Raw genomic sequence first — 13,206 nt, forward strand, 5'->3', positions numbered from 1 at the left:
AGGGGTCTTGAATGCTGTTCTGTAAGCCCACAGAGCATCATCCAAGCTCCTTGCCCAATCCTTTCTACGGGTATTTACTGTCCGTTCCAGGATTCTCTTTAATTCTCTGTTAGAGACTTCAGCTTGCCCATTGGTTTGTGGATGATATGATGTTGCCACTTTGTGGCGAATTCCATACCGAACCATGGCAGAGTAAAGCTGTTTATTGCAGAAGTGAGTGCCCTCATCACTGATTAACACTCTAGGGACACCAAACCTGCTAAAGATATGTTTCTGGAGGAACTTCAGCACTGTTTTAGTATCATTGGTGGGTGTGGCAATAGCCTCAACCCATTTTGATACATAGTCAACTGCCACCAGAATATAAGTGTTTGAATATAATGGTGGAAAAGGTCCCATGAAGTCAATCCCCCATACGTCAAACAACTCAATTTCCAAGATTCCTTGTTGAGGCATGGCGTAACCATGAGGCAGATTACCAGCTATTTGGCAACTGTCACAATTACGTACAAACTCTCGGGAATCTTTATAGAGTGTGGGCCAATAGAAGCCACATTGGAGGACCTTGGTGGCTGTTCGCTCACCTCCAAAATGGCCTCCATATTGAGATCCGTGGCAATGCCATAGGATTCTCTGTGCTTCCTCTCTGGGGACACACCTACGGATAATTCCGTCTGCACATCTCTTAAAGAGATAGGGTTCCTCCCACAAGTAGTACTTTGCATCAGTGACTAATTTTTTTTTTGTATTCTATTGTACTACTTGGGTATGAACTGTGCAGCTTTATAGTTTGCAATATCGGCAAACCATGGTGCTTCCTGAATGGCAAATAGATGCTCATCAGGGAACGTCTCAGAGATCTCAAAAAAGGGGAGGGACGTCCCTTCCACTGGCTCTATCCGGGATAGATGATCAGCCACTTGGTTCTCTGTCCCTTTTCTGTCTCTTATTTCTATATCAAACTCTTGCAGAAGCAATACCCATCTGATGAGCCTGGGTTTTGAATCCTGCTTTGTGAGTAGATATTTAAGAGCAGCATGGTTAGTATACACAATCACTTTTGATCCTACTAAGTATGATCTGAACTTGTCAATGGCGTAAACCACTGCAAGTAGTTCTTTTTCTGTGGTTGTGTAATTTTTCTGGGCATCATTTAGAATGCGACTGGCATAATAAATGACATGCAAAAGCTTGTCATGCCTCTGTCCCAATACTGCACCAATGGCATGATCACTGGCATCACACATTAACTCAAATGGCAATGTCCAGTCTGGTGCAGAAATGACTGGTGCTGTGACCAGCTTAGCTTTCAACGTTTCAAACGCCTGCAGGCATGCTGTGTCAAACACAAATGGCGTGTCAGCAGCTAGCAGATTGCTTAGAGGTTTTGCGATTTTTGAAAAATCCTTTATAAACCTCCTATAGAATCCTGCATGCCCCAGAAAGCTTCTGATTGCCTTAACATTGGCAGGTGGTGGTAATTTTTCAATTACCTCTATTTTTGCTTGATCCACCTCTATTCCCTTGTTTGAGATTTTATGCCCAAGAACAATTCCTTCAGTCACCATGAAGTGACACTTTTCCCAGTTTAAAACTAGGTTGGTTTCTTGGCATCTTTTCAGAACAAGTTTCAGGTGATCAAGACAGGAGCTGAATGAGTCTCCATATACTGAGAAGTCATCCATGAAGACTTCCAGAAATTTTTCCACCATGTCAGAGAAAATAGAGAGCATGCATCTCTGGAAGGTTGCAGGCGCATTACATAGCCCAAATGGCATCCTTCTATAAGCAAACACTCCAGATGGACATGTGAATGCTGTTTTCTCTTGATCCTGGGGATCCACTGCAATCTGGTTATAGCCTGAATAGCCATCCAAAAAGCAGTAATAATCATGACCTGCTAGTCTCTCTAGCATCTGGTCTATGAATGGTAAAGGAAAATGATCCTTTCTGGTGGCTGTATTGAGCCTTCTGTAGTCAATACACATGCGCCACCCTGTAACTGTTCTTGTAGGAACCAGTTCATTTTTTTCATTATGAATCACTGTCATGCCTCCCTTTTTTGGGACGACTTGAACAGGGCTCACCCAGGGGCTATCAGAAATGGGATAAATAATCCCAGCCTCTAGTAATTTGGTGACCTCTTTCTGCACCACTTCCTTCATGGCTGGATTTAGCCGCCTCTGTGGTTGAACCACTGGTTTGGCATTATCCTCCAATAGGATTTTGTGCATGCATCTAGCTGGGCTTATGCCCTTAAGGTCACCTATGGACCACCCAAGAGCTGTCTTGTGTGTCCTTAGCACTTGAATAAGTGCTTCCTCTTCCTGTGAATTTAAAGCAGAGCTTATGATCACTGGAAAAGTGTCACCTTCTCCCAGAAATGCGTATTTCAAGGATGGTGGTAGTGGCTTGAGCTCGGGTTTATGAGGTTTTTCCTCTTTCAGAAGAAAGTTCAGAGGCTCTTTCATGTCCTCTGAATCCTCCAAATTCGGCTGAACATCTTTAAAGATGTCTTCCAACTCTGATTCGAGACTCTCAGCCATGTTGATCTCTTCTACCAAAGAGTCAATAAGATCAACTTTCATGCAGTCTGTTGATGTGTCTGGATGCTGCATGGATTTGACAGCGTTCAACTTAAACTCATCATCATTGACTCTCAGGGTTATTTCCCCCTGTTGGACATCAATGAGGGATCGTCCAGTTGCTAGGAAGGGTCTTCCTAGAATGAGAGTAGCACTCTTGTGCTCCTCCATTTCCAGCACAACAAAGTCAGTGGGAAAGGCGAATGGCCTAACTCTGACAATCATGTCCTCAATCACGCCTGATGGGTATTTAGTGGAACCATCAGCAAGTTGGAGACATATCCGGGTTGGTTTAACTTCTTCAGTTAAGCCAAGCTTCCTGATAGTGGATGCAGGTATCAGGTTGATGCTTGCCCCAAGATCGCATAAAGCTGTCTTGGTGCAATCACCTTCTAATATGCATGGTATCAGAAAACTCCCAGGGTCTTTAAGCTTTTCAGGAAAGCTTTTCAGAATGACTGCACTGCATTCTTCAGTGAGGAGAACTCTTTCTGTTTCTCTCCACTCCTTTTTATGACTCAAGATCTCTTTCATGAACTTGGCATAAGAAGGTATTTGCTCAAGTGCCTCTGCAAATGGAATCTTTATTTCAAGAGTCCTTAGATAATCTGCAAAGCGAGCAAATTGCTTATCCTGCTCCTCTTTCCGGAGTTTTTGAGGATAAGGTATCCTGGCTTTATATTCCTCAACCTTAGTGGTTAAAGAAGCCTTTTTAGAGGGGTTGTTATCAGCACTTGTGTGTGTCTGATCCCTCACTGGCAATTGAGTGCCAGAGTCAGAAGCTGGAGTGACGTTAGACGCCAGCTCACTGTCTGTTCCTGGTGCCTGAACGCCAGAAATGTACCCATTTTGGGCGTTCAACGCTGGATTCTGCCCCATTTGGGCGTTCAACGCCAGATTCTTGCCCATTTCTGGCGTTGAACGCCAATCCTGCCTCATTTCTGGCGCTGAACGCCAGTTTTGGGCATGGTCTGGGCGTTCAGCGCCAGCCTTCCACCCATTTTCTGGCGTTTTAATGCCAGAATTATTTTTCCCTGGGCTCTTACTGTCCTCAGGTGAATCTTTGGTGGGTTGCTCATTTCTTGAATTTTTGATGCCTTGAGGTGGGGTATTTAATGTTTTCCCACTTCTTAATTGAACTGCTTGGCATTCTTCTGCTATTTGCCTTGATAGCTGATGCTTTGTTTGCTTAAACTGTTCGTCCATATGTATATTAGCTATCCTTGTCTCCTGTAGCCTGTCCTTGAATTCAGCTAGCTGCTTTGTTAGAAAATCCAATTGCTGATTGAATTCAGCAGCTTGTTTTACAGTACTGAATTCAGCAGTTACTGTTTTAACCTCTTCATTCATGGAAGGGTTGCTGCTTAGATACAGATGCTGATTCCTGGCAACTGTATCAATGAGCTCTTGAGCCTCTTCAATTGTCTTTCTCATATGGATAGATCCACCAGCTGAGTAATCTAGAGACATCTGAGCTCCTTCTGCAAGCCCATAGTAGAAGATGTCTAACTGAACCCACTCTGAAAATATTTCAGAGGGGCATTTTCGTAGCATCTCTCTGTATCTCTCCCAGGCATCATAAAGAGATTCATTATCTCCTTGTTTAAAGCCTTGGATGTCCAGCCTTAGCTGTGTCATCCTTTTTGGAGGAAAATACTGATTCAGGAATTTTTCTGTCAGCTATTTCCATGTTCTTATGCTGGCCTTAGGTTGGTTATTTAACCACCTCTTAGCTTGATCTTTTACAGCAAATGGAAACAGTAATAGTCTGTAGACATCCTGATCTATTTCCTTATCATGTACTGTGTCAGCAATTTGTAAAAATTGTGCCAGAAACTCTGTAGGTTCTTCCTGTGGAAGACCGGAATACTGGCAACTTTGCTGCACCATGATAATGAGCTGAGGATTCAACTCAAAGCTACTAACTCCAATGGAGGGTATGCATATGCTATTCCCATATGAAGCAAGAGGGGTTAGAATATGACCCCAGAGTCCTCCTGGACTGTTCATTTCCACTTATGTCCATGATGGATATATGGATATAACTTGGACTGATTTATCTTTTTATTTATTTTATTTTATAAGAAGTAAATACTTAAATAAAATAAAATAACTAAAAAGAATTTGAATTTTGGAATTAAAATTTTTTTTTTCGTAAAAGAAAATAAAAATTAATTAGTTAAAAAAAAAGAAATTTTTGAAAAAGAGGGAAAATATTTTCGAAAATTAGAGAGAGAGAGTTAGTTAGGTAGTTTTGAAAAAGTTAAGAAACAAACAAAAAGTTAGTTGGTTAGTTGAAACAAATTTTGAAAAGAAAAGAAGTTAGGAAGTTAGAAGAGATATTTTGAAAAGATATTTTTGAATTTAGTGAGGAGAGAGAAAAACAATAAGATAGTACAAGATTTAAAATTTTTAGATCTAATGCTCCTTGTTTTTGAAAATTTTGGAGGGAAAATACCAAGGAACACCAAACTTAAAAATTTTAAGATCAAGACACAAGGAAAACTCAAGAACACTTTGAAGACTCACAAGAACACAAGAACATGAAGAAAGAACACCAAACTTAAAATTTTTAGAAAACCAAACCAAAATTTTCGAAAACCAAAGGGAAATCAACAAGAAAACACCAAACTTAAAGTTTGGCACAAGATTTAATAGAAAAAATATTATTTATGAAAAAGAAGGTTTTGAAAAGAATATAAAAGACTCTAACCCAATTACCAAGAACACAGATTAATGCTCTAGCCAAATGAGTTATGAAAATTTTCGAAAATTTTAAGAAAGATTATTTTTGAAAACACCAAACTTAAAGTTTGGCACAGGATTTAACAGAAAAATTATTTTTGAAAAAGGTTTTAAAAAATATGATAGCCAATTACCATGAACATAAACACCACGTTCTAATTAACTGAGCTATAAATTTAAAGTGTTTTAACAAGGGATAAATAATAAAAGACTCTAAACCAAAAAGAGAAAATTTTTCCTAATCTAAGCAACAAAATAAACCGTTAGTTGTCCAAACACGAACAATCCCCGGCAACGGCGCCAAAAACTTGGTGCACAAATTGTGAATCACACTTTTCACAACACGTACCACTAACCAGCAAGTGCACTGGGTCGTCCAAGTAATACCTTACGTGAGTAAGGGTCGAATCCCACGGAGATTGTTGGTTTGAAGCAATCTATGGTTATCTTGTAAATCTTAGTCAGGAAGTCAATTATGTTTATCAGTTGAATTGTGAATAACCAAGAGAGCATAAATTAAAGGTTACTTGTTGTGCAGTAATGGAGAATATGTTGGAGTTTTGGAGATGCTTTGTCTTCTGAATCGCTGCTTTCCTCTGTCTTCTGATTCACGCACGCACGTCCTCCTATGGCAAGCTGTGTGTTGGTGGATCACCGTTGTCAATGGCTACCTTCCATCCTTCCAGTGAAAACTACGCTCACGCGCTCTGTCACAGCACGGCTAATCACCGGTTGGTTCTCGATCCGGTTGGAATAGGATTTAATATCCTTTTGCATCTGTCACTAACGCCCAGCCTTCAGGAGTTTGAAGCTCGTCACAGTCACTCAATCCTTGAATCCTACTCGGAATACCACAGACAAGGTTTAGACTTTCCGGATTCTCATGAATGCCGCCATCAGTTCTAGCTTATACCACGGAGATTCCAGTTAAGAGATCTCAGAGATACTCATTCAATCGGATATAGAACGGAGGTGGTTGTCAGGCACACGTTCATGGTTTGAGGAAGGTGATGAATGTCACGGATCATCACCTTCATCACAGTTAAGCGCGAATGAACATCTTAGATAGGAACAAGCGTGTTTGAATGGAAAACAGAAATACTTGCATTAATTCATCGAGACACAGCAGAGCTCCTTACCCCCAACAATGGGGTTTAGAGACTCATGCCGTCAGAGAATACAAAGTTTAGATCTGAAATGTCATGAGATACAAAATAAGTCTCTAAAAGTTGTTTAAATACTAAACTAGTAGCCTAGGTTTACAAAAATTGGATAAACTATGATGGATGATGCAGAGATCCACTTCTGGGGCCCACTTGGTGTGTGCTGGGGCCCACTTGGTGTGTGCTGGGGCTGAGACTTAAGCAATTCACGTGCAGAGGCCATTTGTGGAGTTGAACGCCAGTTTTTATGCCAGTTTGGGCGTTCAACTCCAGCTTTTGATCCTTTTCTGGCGCTGGACGCCAGAATTGGGCAGAGGACTGGCGTTGAACGCCAGTTTACGTCATCTATTCTTGTGCAAAGTATGGACTATTATATATTTCTGGAAAGCCATGGATGTCTACTTTCCAACGCAATTGGAAGCACGCCATTTCGAGTTCTGTAGCTCCAGAAAAGCCACTTTGAGTGCAGGGAGGTCAGAATCCAACAGCATCAGCAGTCCTTTTTCAGCCTGAATCAGATTTTTGCTCAGCTCCTTCAATTTCAGCCAGAAAAATACCTGAAATTACAGAAAAATACACAACTCATAGTAAAGTCCAGAAATATGAATTTTTCCTAAAAACTAATAGAAATAGACTAAAAACTAACTAAAACATACTCAAAACTATATGAAATTATCCCCAAAAAGCGTATAAAATATCCGCTCATCACAACACCAAACTTAAACTGTTGCTTGTCCTCAAGCAACTAGACAAATAAAATAGAAGACTAATAGGTTGAGAAGAAATAGTATCTTAGAGTTTTTGATTGAAGCTCAGATTCTAATTAAATGAGCGGGACTAGTAGCTTTTTGCTTCTGAACAGTTTTGGCATCTCACTTTATCCATTGAAGCTCAGAGTGATTGGCATCTATAGGAACTCAGAATTCAGATAGTGTTATTGATTTTCTTAGTTCAGCGTGATGATTCTTGAACATAGCTTCTTTATGAGTCTTGGCCGTGGCCCTAAGCACTTTGTTTTCCAGTATTACCACCGGATACATAAATGCCACAGACACATAATTGGGTGAACCTTTTCAGATTGTGACTCAGCTTTGCTCAAGTCCCCAGTTAGAGGTGTCCAGGGTTCTTAAGCACACTCTTCTTTTTGCTTTGGACCTTGACTTTAACCGCTCAGTCTCAAGTTTTCACTTGACACCTGCACGCCATAAGCACATGGTTAGGGACAGCTTGGTTTAGCCGCTTAGACCAGGATTTTAGTCCTTTAGGCCCTCCTATCCACTGATGCTCAAAGCCTTGGGATCCTTTTTATTTGCCCTTGCCTTTTGGTTTTAAGAGCTTTTGGCTTTTCTGCTTGCTTTTTCTTTTTCTTTCTATTATATATATATATATATATATATATATATATATATATATATATATATATATATATATTTTTCTGCAAGCTTTGTTCTTTGCTGCTTTTTATTGCTTCAAGAATCATTTTTATGATTTTTCAGATTATCAATAACATGTCTCATGTTCATCATTCTTTCAAGAGCCAACATATTTAACAGTCTTAAACAACAAATTCAAAAGACATATGCACTATTCAAGCATTCATTCAGAAGACAGAAAGCTTTGCCACCACATGTTACTAATTAGAATTTTTCTTATTAAAAACTCGAAATTTTATTGCCTCTTATTCAAAAGATCTACTATTTTATTCATGTTTGCTGATGATGAGAAAAATAGACTATAACTTAATTGGGGATAAAATCAAACTAGACACTAATTACTACTAATGATCATGTAATGAAGACACAAACATAGATAAGCACTTAACATAGAGAAAACGAAAAACAGAGAAAGTAAGAACAAGGAACTTCGAATTCAATGGCAAAGACTTCGAATTCAATGAAGGCATTCAAGAAGGCCAAGAAGGCCACCGCAGCTCAACTTGCATCGTCCAAGGCTGCTGGGGAGGGGTCTTCTCAGGTTCCTCCTAAGATACCAGTCTCAGCTGCTTCCGGTCCGAGGAGGATAATCCCTACCCTCCGACTCATTTGGTTGATCCACCCCAATCCTCTGATGTTGCCTCCTCTCAAACTACAAGTCCTCCTTTGAAGAAACAGAAGTCTGTTGAGCCTTTCGACCTCGATGCCCCCGATTTTGATGTTGTGGGGTTTGTTAACAATCAGATCGCCCCCTATGTCGACTTCCGATGAATGATGTGTCCATTCTTCACCATCTGGATTTCATCACTAGGAGTAGTGTGAAGATGGCACATATGGGTGCGGCTCTTTTTCGAACTGCTCAGGATATCCCAGTTCATGCTACAAAATCTTTTATGGAGGAGGCTAAGTCAGAGTTTGATCGGATTAAAGGCTTGAAGGAGGAGCTAGAGGCGAAATTGGCAAAGGTAGAGAGTTGGAGGGTAAAAAGGCTAGCTCTATTGCCTTGGCGGCTTCTGTGAGGTTGGCTGAAGACACAGCATTGAGGCACAAGGAGAGCTATGTCACGTCCTACAGGGAAGTGATGCGTCTTAGGGAGGAGTTGGAGTATGCCCGGGCTGATTATGCCGAGCTCCAGGGTCACCTTGTGGGTAGCGTGAACGCTGCTTATGAGAACCTGAAGGAGCAGGTTCGAGTTCTTGCCCCCGAGCTTGACCTTACTCTCTTTATCCTGGACAACGTTGTAAAGGACGGGAAGATTGTCCCTGATGACCCTGATGACGATGATGTTGAACCTCCTTCTATGCCGGTTATCAAAGCCACTGTTGTGCCGACTTCTTTAGCTCCTCCCACTGGGGTTAGTAATCCCGAACCAGAGTCTGACTGTCAGATATTAAATCGGGATGACGGGATGGTGGATGCAGTGCCCCTTCAGACTCGCCCTCCTTCACCTTGTGCTGTCGTGAAGCCTTCGGATCTTCCCTGATTATGTAAAATGTTTTGTGTAGATAGCCCGGCCTGTGGGCTTTTAAAACTTTCTTTTTGTAATGTTGCTGACCGTTGACACTCTTTTCAGTTGCTTGTTTGGCAACTTTATTTTGGAAAACAAAAAATAGCTTTCAAGTTCTTGGGGCTGATTTGGGTAGCCTCTTTGAACCTGTTTTTATTATAACTTCATGCTTTTAATATCATGTCGGTCTTTATCTATCTTGGTACCTTTTTTAGGTTTTGGTAGTGCTGGAGCTTTGTGCTCGGCCTCTTTGGATTGCTTTTGTACATGTGGCTTTGATTCCTTTGAGGCTTCTGAAATTATTTCTAGTAATCCTGTTTTGTTTGGACCTTTTATGAGGTCTCTGCCAGGTATTACTTTTAGCATTTTTTGTGGGTCGACTTCGTCATGTCGGGTCCTTCTTTATGTGGGCCGACTTCGTCATGTCGGGTCCTTCTAGGTTATTTTGTAATCCTCTTTCTTGGACCTTGTTCAGGTCTATTTCAGGGAATACTTCTATAACTTTATGTTTTGGGCCGACTTTGTCATGTCGGGCCCTTCTAAGTTATTTTTGTAATCCTCTTTCTTGGACCTTACTCAGGTCTCTTTCAGGGATTACTTCTATAACTATGTTTTGGGCCGACTTCGTCATGTCGGGCCCTTCCAAGTTATTTTCGTAATCCTCTTTCTTAGACCTTGTTCAGGTCTCTTTCAGGGATTACTTTTTATAACTTTTATGTTTTGGGCCGACTTCGTCATGTCGGGCCCTTCTAAGTTATTTTCGTAATCCTCTTTCTTGGACTTTACTCAGGTCTCTTTCAGGGATTACTTTTTATAACTTTTATGTTTTAGGCCAACTTCGTCATGTCGGGTCCTTCTAAGTTATTTTCGTAATCCTCTTTCTTGGACCTTGTTCAGGTCTCTTTCAGGGAATACTTCTATAACTTTATGTTTTGGGCTGACTTCGTCATGTCGGGCCCTTCTAAGTTATTTTTGTAATCCTCTTTCTTGGACCTTGTTCAGGTCTCTTTCAGGGATTACTTTTTATAACTTTTATGTTTTGGGCCGACTTCGTCATGTCGGACCCTTCTAAGTTATTTTCATAATCCTCTTTCTTGGACCTTACTCAGGTCTCTTTCAGGGATTACTTTTTATAACTTTTATATTTTGGGCCGACTTCGTCGTGTCGTGCCCTTCTAAGTTGTAGTAATCCTCTTTTATAGGGTTGGCCAGACCTCTTTCCAGGGTTTACTTATAACTTTGGTTGACTGGTCCGACTTCTTAACGTTGGCCAGTCTTTAAGTTATTATTTAGCAATCCATCTTATCAAGACCTCGTCAGGTCCTTTCTCCGGATCACTTTCGATAACTTCTTGCATTATTCCGTTTTCATCTTTGCCGATTTGTAGAAGTTGGGTTCAATCCTTGTTTGGTCAATCTTTAGATGAATTTGGTTTTCATCTCTGTTGGTCTTTATCGTGATTGTGCAGTGAATTTGTTTTTCTTTCTGCCGATCTGTTGCTTTATAATTGGACGATGAATGTTTCAGATTAATGCGTCTTGAAAACTTGTAGAACATAAAATATATTTTATTTAAAAGAAAATGCAAATATGTACATGCGGAGTTTTTATCCTTTTAAGTCGGATAATTTGTGGATCTTGGCTTGGTGCCTCATTAAAAAATCTTTTCAGGAAAAAGAGTGCATCTTATGCTAAGATCCTTTACCATCCCTAGCTATAGTACCTTCTTAGGTTGCAGGCGTGCCATGACCTAAGAAGCTCTCGTCCATCGAGTTCGGACAGTCTGTAGTAGCCCTTCCCAAGTACTTCTAAGACTCGGTAGGGTCCTTTCCAGTTTGCTGCCAGCTTTTCTTCTCCAGGTTGAGTTGTTCCGATATCGTTTCAGATTAGAATGATGTCATTTTTGGCGAAACCTCATGGCACCACCTTTTGATTATATCTGGAAGCCATTCGACACTTTAATGCTTCTTCCCTGATCCGAGCTCTTTCTTGAATTTCTGGGAGTAGATCGAGTTCTTCCCTTTGAAGCTGGGAGTTGGCTTCTTCATTATAGTGGATCACTCTAGGCGATCCTTCTTCGATCTCTACTGGGATCATTTTCTCCGTTTCGTATGCTAATCGGAAGGGTGATTCCTTTGTGGTGGAATGCGGTGTTGTTCGATATGCCCATAGGACTTGTGGGAGCTCTTCAGCCCATGCTCCCTTGCGTCCTGTAATCTCCGTTTTAGTCCAGCCAATATGACCTTGTCGGTGGCCTCGGCTTGTCCATTGGCTTGGGGATGTTCTATGGAAGTGAACTGGTGTTTTATGTTCAAGTCAGCCACTAGCTTTCTGAAGCCTGTATCTGTGAATTGGGTGCCATTGTCTGTGGTGATGGAGTATGGAACCCCGAACCTTGTGACAATGTTCCTATATAGGAATTTTTGACTTCTTTGAGCAGTGGCGTTAGCTAGGAGTTCTGCCTCGATCCATTTTGTGAAATAGTCTACCCCTACTATGAGGAATTTAACTTGCTCCGATCCCTGAGGGAAAGGTCCGAGAAGGTCGAGTCCCCATTTTGTGAATGGCCAAGGTGAGGTCACACTGATGAGCTCCTCTGGGGGGGCGATGTGAAAGTTGGCATGTTTTTAAAAGGGTAGACATGTCTTTACGAACTCTGTGGCCTCTTTTTGTAGGGTTGGTCAGTAAAATCCTGCCCGGAGTACTTTTTTAGTAAGTGCTTGTGCTCCGAGATGATTGCCACAAATGCCACTGTGTATTTCTTCTAGAACTTCCTTTGTGTTGGAAGTCGGCACACATTTTAACAATGGTATTGAAATCCCTCTTTTGTATAGAGTATTATTTATGATAGTATAGTGTTGTGCCTCCCGTTTTAACCTCTTTGCCTCCTTTTCACCTGTGGGGAGTATTTCTGTTTTGAGGTATTTAATTATGGGGGTCATCCATCCTTGATCCTGAACTGTTATGGTTAGGATTTTTTCTTCTTCCGAGATTGACGGAGAATGCAGCATTTCTTGGATGAGGCTTCTATTGTTGCCCCCTGGTTTGGTGCTGGCTAGTTTTGAGAGTGCGTCAGCTCGGGCATTCTGTTCTCGGGGTATGTGACGAACTTCATATTCTCCTATCTGTCCGAGCTATTTCCTGATTTTGTCCAAATATTTCTTCATGGTGGGATCTCTGGCTTGGTAGCTCCCTGCTATTTATGAAGTGACTACTTGTGAATCACTGAAGATGATAAGCTTTTGAGCTCCAACCTCTCTAGCCAGCTTCAAACCAGCTAGTAGTGCCTCATATTCTGCTTGGTTGTTTGATGCAGGGAACCCGAATTTGAGGGAGAGTTCGATTTGGGTTCCTTGATCGCTTTCGATTATCACGCCTGCACCGCTTCCAGTTTTATTTGAGGAACCATCCACATAGAGACTCCATTCTGTGGGGGGTTCCTGGGTGTCCGTAAATTCTGCGATGAAGTCGGCCAGGTATTGTGACTTAATGGATGTCCGAGCTTCGTATTGAAGATCAAATTCGGACAACTCGACTGCCCATTGCAAAATCCTACCCGCTAGATCTGTTTTCTGCAAAATCCCTTTTATAAGCTGGTTAGTCTGAACCCTAATGATGTGGGCTTGGAAGTATTGACGAAGTCGTCGAGATGTTAGTATGAGGGCGTATGCAAATTTTTCTATTTTTCAGTAGTTTAGCTCAGATCCTTGTAATGCTTTACTGATGAAGTATACGGGTTGTTGCCCACTGTCGTCTTCTCGAACTAGTGCTGAC

The sequence above is a fragment of the Arachis hypogaea genome, chromosome 17, assembly GCF_003086295.3.
Source record: "Arachis hypogaea cultivar Tifrunner chromosome 17, arahy.Tifrunner.gnm2.J5K5, whole genome shotgun sequence".
Lineage (NCBI taxonomy): Eukaryota > Viridiplantae > Streptophyta > Magnoliopsida > Fabales > Fabaceae > Arachis > Arachis hypogaea.